Genomic DNA, 6,231 nt, shown 5'->3' with positions numbered 1-6,231 from the left:
TCTGCCTCCCAGGTTCAGGCAATTCTTGCCTCAGCCTCTCGAGTACCCAGGATACAGGCGCCAGCCACTAACCTGGGCTAATTTTTGTATTTTTAGTAGAGACAGGATTTCACCATGTTGGCCAGGATAGTCTTGAACTCCTGACTTCTTGATCCACTGGCCTCAGCCTGCCAAAGTGCTGGGATTGCAAGTGTGAGCCATTGTGCCCAGCCGAGGAGTTATAATTTTTAAGGGTTTGGGAGTGGGCCAAAGTTTGGAGACTGCCAATTGATTGAGGAGTGCAGAGTCAAGCCAGGGGGCAGGGAGATGAAGAAGCCATAGTCTCATGCTGATCCCGTTCGTCTGCAGGGGTCTTCAAACAAGTTGCTAGAATTCAGGGTCTGAAAAGCATCTTAAGTGATCCTCAAACGAAAGCCATGTGATTCTAATGCCAGGGATCTGGTCTATAGGAACGATAGGGATGCAGTGGGAAATGATTCTTAAACAGTCCAGAATTCCTGCCAGTAGGAGCAATAAAGATGCACACGGTCAGTATGTGACCTTTAGCGACAAGAAAGCGGGCCAAAGTGTAGCCTGATTAATGCCTAATTATAACTATATTTCTTTCTGTCCAGAGCCTGGCAGGCAATTCTTGTCAACCCTGTGGGGATAATCTCACAAGGGTAACCACTACTGTGACTTCAAACACCATAATTTGTTTTACCTGTTCTTGAACTTCACATGAATGGGATCATGTAGCATCTTCTTTTTTTTGTGGTTGTTTGGCTTCTTTTTTCATTATGATGTATGTGATATTCATCCATGTTGTTGTACAAGTTTGTTCATTCTCTCTCTTTTTCTCATTTTAAGATGGAGTCTTGCTCTGTTGCCCAGGCTGGGGTGCAGTGGCACAATCTCGGCTTACTGCAACCTGCACCTCTTGGGTTCAAGCAGTTCTCCTGCCTCAGCCTCCCGAGTAGCTGGTATTACAGGTGTGTGCCACCATGCCAGGCTAATTTTTATATTTTTAGTAGAGATGGGGTTTCGGCCTGTTGGCCAGGCTGGTCTCGAACTCCTGACTTCAGGTGATCTGCCCACCTTGGCCTCTTAAAGTGCTGGGATTACAGGTGTGAGCTACAGTGACTGGCCTACATCTTCTTTATTATTTCTTTCTTTTTCTTTCTTTCTCTTTTCAGAAAAATGTCTTGGAGACGTAGGAGATGATGAAATAACATCTAGGATTAACATCCTAGGAGGAGCCTTGGAGAGCTGCGAATACCCTAATAATAAATTTTTTCGCAGGGCACATCCTGTGTCTTTAGCTTTGCATTGTATTTCTGATTCTAATGAGAACAAAAAATAGAGAAGGAGGAGCCAGGCATACAGCTGAGTTCAATCTCACACACCAAGAGAAGGAAACTGAGGCCCAGAGAGATAAGGCCACCCAGCCTTACTAGATCCTTTTACCAAGCTATCCAAAAACAGCAGCAGAGACTAAAAACACACTTTACTGGAACCCAAAGAGTTTTTTTCTAAGTCAAGCTAACCCAGCCTCAATCAATAGAGCCAGTGAGAAAACGTTGACTCTCAAAATTTTGCTCTTCCTTCAGATGCAGTCTCTTTCCTGAAACTTTTTGGATCTTTCCAGCCAGAGTCAATCCTTTCCTCTTATTTCTGTCCTGGATTGGGTTGCAGCATTTACCGGATTCTCTCTTGGACTATTTGTATGTATGTCTTGTCTCCTGAGATACGTGGAAAACTCCTGGGAAGACAGGCTTGGCTTGTTTCTTTTTGTTGGGGATGGTGAGAGGAAGGCTTATATAAATTAGCTGCTCAGTAAAAGTCCAAATTGAGTTGTGTTGCTTCTAAGGAGAAAGGACCTGAGAAACTCTGCGTTTCATGAAGCAATTGACAGGCATATTCATATTGAATTTACAAATGTCTTTGTTTTGCGGTAGTACACATTTGAAAATAAGATCGAGGGCACCAGAGTCTTTGTAGATAAAGAGACCATGGAATGTACTTTCTTGGTAGGATGCTCAAGGATGTGACGGCTGTTCTCCCTGCCACACCCAAAGTTGGTGACTAACTCCTTTCCTGCTTCTGTGTCGCTTCGTGGTTCCAGTGTAGACTCAAGAGCTGCTCTGGGCAGTCTTGGAATTCTTAAGCTAGAGTAGAGGAATGAAGAGGAACTGAAAGAGTCAGAATGCCATGGCATGGGAAGGCTAAGGTCTCCTGCCTCCTTCTTCCTTCCTGCTTCTTGCCCTGGGGTCTCAGGTCCCCACCTGGCAGCTACAGCAGCGTGACAGTAGCAGCAAGGGTGTGTACATGCATCTTTCCTCAGCTTCCCATGCTGTTGGTCCATCCTGCCCTGCCCTTACTCCTCCACCCCTCACCCTTCCTGCACACGAGGTGACTGCAGAATGGCAGGGCACAGGGTGTGGGCAAAACGTGTCCTGTCACCACTTGGGCAGGGCTCAGCCTTGGAACACAGAAGTACTTAAAGTCCCCAGGGCTGTCATACACCAAGATCCAGGAGTTATACATTCGTATGCCCTTTAAGGGAGCAGTCCTGACTGCAGAAGGAATTTCTTTGGACTTGGGAATGTGAATAGAATAAAATCTTTTCTCTCAGTCTGTTAAGTCGTCCCCATGACAGACTGAGAAAGCCTGGGGAAGAGCTATGGAAGGGCTAAGTCTTTTCTGATTCCTGATCCTTAGAGGGAGAGGAGGGAATTGTGGGAAGTAGGAAAGTCCCTTTTTAAAGTTTCCTTTCTTGTTAAAGAATAAATTGCAAGTGTGCTAATAACTTTGTTAAGCCCTATCCTATGTAGCTGTTAAACATGCCATGCTTACAGGCATATAGTACATTCAATGTCCTTGTACTTTAACCAAGATATCTGTGCTGGGCGTGCTCACAGCCATGTCCCAGCTTTCCATTGCTTTTACCTGTTTAGAAAAGTTTTAAGTTGATAGCCGACAGGTTTTAGTTTAGATTGTGAGGTCTGGCTCTAGCCAACGGAGATCAGACACAGCAGTAAGGACAACCCCCAAATGCATAAGGGATACATTTGTGTGCTTTCCTTTGTTAATTATATTCTCATGGTATGTTGGCTAACAAGGGTACCCTTCCTGCAGTCCAGGAAGTAAAAATTACATTGCTGAAAGATCCTTTGTCTCAGTGCTAATTTTTCTTCGTGGTACTGAGCACTGAGCATCTATTCCCACAGGGAAGGAGAAAGGGGGAAAGGCTTACAGACTCCTAAATATATATATTTTTAGCTCATTAGGACCGTATTGTCAAGTTTTTTTATGTATAATTTTTTAAATAGAGATGGGTTTCACTATGTTGCTCAGGCTGGTCTCAAACTCCTAGGCTAAAGCAGTCCTCCCATCTCAGCCTCCCAGAGTGCTGGGATTACAGGCATGAGCCACTGTGTGCCTGGCCCATATTGCCAAATTAATGGAAAGGAAATACAGAACCAGAGAAACCAAATAACTGGTTAGAAGCAAAACTTGAACTAGAAACCAGATCATGAAACATAGGAACTGCAAGGGAAACAGGGATGAGGAAAAGCAGATTATTGATCACACGCACATGAGACACTGTGCAGGGTTTGTGTGTGTGCCTCCCCATTTCCTCTGTGTAATTATCTTATTAAATCAACATCACATCGTTTTAAAGGTTCGGTCATTTTTTTAAAGGAAGTGCCAACCATTTGCCTGGCACAGTACTTGGCACTGGGGGCACAATGAAGATCAAGTTCAATGTCAAGGTGGTCCCTGCCCCGTAGTGCTTGTTATGGCTGAGAATCAGGTAAGGAGGCAGTTATTATGCATTTTGTGGTTATAATAGAAGTTCAGAATGCTTTGGGAGCACTGCGGCAGGTCCTGCCTCAGACTGGGGAAAGTCAGGGAGGACTTCTGAAGAAGCTTTCAGGCCTCAAAGTGAGAAGAGAATGGGATGTGAGGATACAGGTGGGTGGGTAGGAAAGATAGGAAATGAGGCCAGAGGGGTAGGCAGGTCCCAGACTCCAGGGCACCTGGTCTGACGTTTGCATTTCACCTAAGAAGAAGATTCAAGGTGGAGGCCATTGGAAGGTTTTAAGTGACAGGGATGACCGGATGAGATGTCCTTATTCTTTCTTTATTTCTTCCCTTATTCCTTCCTTTCTTTCTTTCTTCCTTTCTTCCTTTCTTTCTCTCTCTCTCTCTTTCTTTCTTTCCTTTTCTTTCTTTCTAACAGAGTTTCACTCTTGTCACCCAGGCTGGAGTGCAATGGCATGATCTGGGCTCACTGCAACCTCCACCTCCCAGGTTCAAGAGATTCTCCTGTCTCAGTCTTCTGAGTAGCTGGGATTACAGGAACCCACTACCATGCCTGGCTAATTTTTAGTAGAGACGGTGTTTCACCATGTTGGCCAGGCTGGTCTCGAACTCCTGACCTCAAGTAATCCACCCACCTCCACCTTCCAAAGTGCTGAGATTACAGGATGAGCCACCACTCCCGGCCTTTTTTAAAATTTTATTTTTTAAAGACTGGGTCTCTCTGTTGCCCAGACTGGAGTGCAGTGTGTGATCGTGGCTCACTCGAGCCTCAACCTCTGGGGCTCAACTGATCCTCTGTCTTCAGCCTCCTGAGTAGCTAGGACTGCAGGCATGCATCACCACACCTGGTTAATTTTTTATTTTCATAGAGATGGGGTCTCAATATGTTGCCCAGTCTGGTCTCAAACTCCTGGCCTCAAGTGATCCTACTGCCTCAGTCTCCCAAAATGCTTGGATTGCAGGTGTGAACCACCATGCCTAGCCAGATGTCCCAATTTTAAAAGAAACTTTGGTTTTGGTGTGGAGGGCGGGCTGGAGGGAGCAGGACTAGAAGGAAGGAGATGAGCTGGGAACGGCAGTGATTCACAGCAGTGAGAATAGCAGCTAGCTAGGACAGTGTCGGGAGAAACAGGGAGAAATGGATGCACTGAAGCAATTGATTTAGGTGTTAGAAACCATCAGGACTTAGTGACTGTTCGCTCTGAGGGGTGGGGAGCTAGAGGGATCCAGGATGACTCCCAGTTTTTGTCTTAGGCCATGTCATCATCGGAGTGCCACCATCTACTCAGTTGTCCAAATGAGATAATGGAAGCTCACAGAAGTATTTATCTCAGGTCAGTCAGCTCATAATTGATAGAGCTAGGGCTCAACACTAGCCTTGATTGACACCTTCCTAATTCCACCAATGCCAGCATTTTCCTGTTTATAACTGTCTGGACAATACCCATGAACAGCTTTGGCTGAGGTACACAGCTGTGCTTTCTGGAGCCGTGGGCTTCTGCAATGGTTCATGTACATTTATTCTGAGCTTTAGCAGTTCATTTGAAAGAAATGTTAAGAATCTGCCCTACCCAATCCCCCAAAGCTCTGCACTATCCCAAAAGGCAGCCTGGGTTAATGAAGGAAGCACTCACTTGGGTTAGGAGACTTGGGTTCAAGTCCTGGTCCTGCCAGGCGACATACCTTCTCTGGGCCTCAGTTTCCCAATCCTTGAATGAAGAGGTTGGGTCATTTGATCTCTAACAACCATTTCAGCACCAGTTGCTAAGATCTGCATGTCTGGGGAACAGGGAACATGCTTAATTACGGTATAGGCCAGAGGCATTCTGAAGGCCACTTGGTTTGATTTCTAAGTGATATGTTAGCCTCCTCTAAAGTGGTCCCAGCTGTGGCCTATGTAAGTTGGGGCAGGCATGGGCCCCATGACACATTGATCAAATCAGAATTGTCGGAGCAGGGCTGCAGAGTAGCCTCCTGAAATGTGCACCAGCGATCCCAGTGTGGAGTGAGGTTTGAGAACCACTGTCTTGGAGGATGCTGGGAGATCGCCAGGGTGTGTATTACCCACAGGAAGCCAGTGAGAATGACTGGGAGCCTCCGTGGAGGAGAAATCAGCCCAGGGAAGAACCAGATATTCCAGAGCCGGATATTCCAGAGGGAAGCACATGCTCAGCTGAGAAGTAATCCTGACTCAGTCTCTACAATATGTTCCTGGTGCCACAGGAAATAAGTAGGTGGGGATAGAAGCACGAGTTCTGGCCTTTTCCATCTGCGAGCCCGTCTCCTCCAGTCCCTTCAAAGCACCTCCCATCTCGGCTCCTCACAGCCTCAGACGCGCAGTGCTGAGCTCATCAGGCCCAGACGGTGAAGCGCCTTGCTACAAGTCATGGGAGAGAAGACAGCAGAAAATAACTCTGGGTTGTT

The 6,231-nt window shown here is 46.3% G+C and overlaps 1 long non-coding RNA gene across 1 annotated transcript in view; it reads left to right on the top strand.

Annotated features, from left to right (window-relative positions):
* LOC116563012 overlaps positions 1 to 1,300 on the top strand; it is a 1,823-nt gene extending 523 nt beyond the window's left edge. Inside the window, exon 2 of the long non-coding RNA XR_004274163.1 lies at positions 1,176 to 1,300. This is a non-coding gene — a long non-coding RNA (uncharacterized LOC116563012). The remainder of the gene's footprint in view (positions 1 to 1,175) is intronic.
* The last annotated feature ends 4,931 nt before the right edge of the window (positions 1,301 to 6,231 follow it).

This window comes from Sapajus apella, unplaced genomic scaffold (genome assembly GCF_009761245.1).
Source record: "Sapajus apella isolate SASKATOON/1434 unplaced genomic scaffold, GSC_monkey_1.0 scaffold33, whole genome shotgun sequence".
In the NCBI taxonomy this organism is placed as follows: domain Eukaryota; kingdom Metazoa; phylum Chordata; class Mammalia; order Primates; family Cebidae; genus Sapajus; species Sapajus apella.
This window is presented reverse-complemented; position numbering and strand designations above follow the sequence as displayed.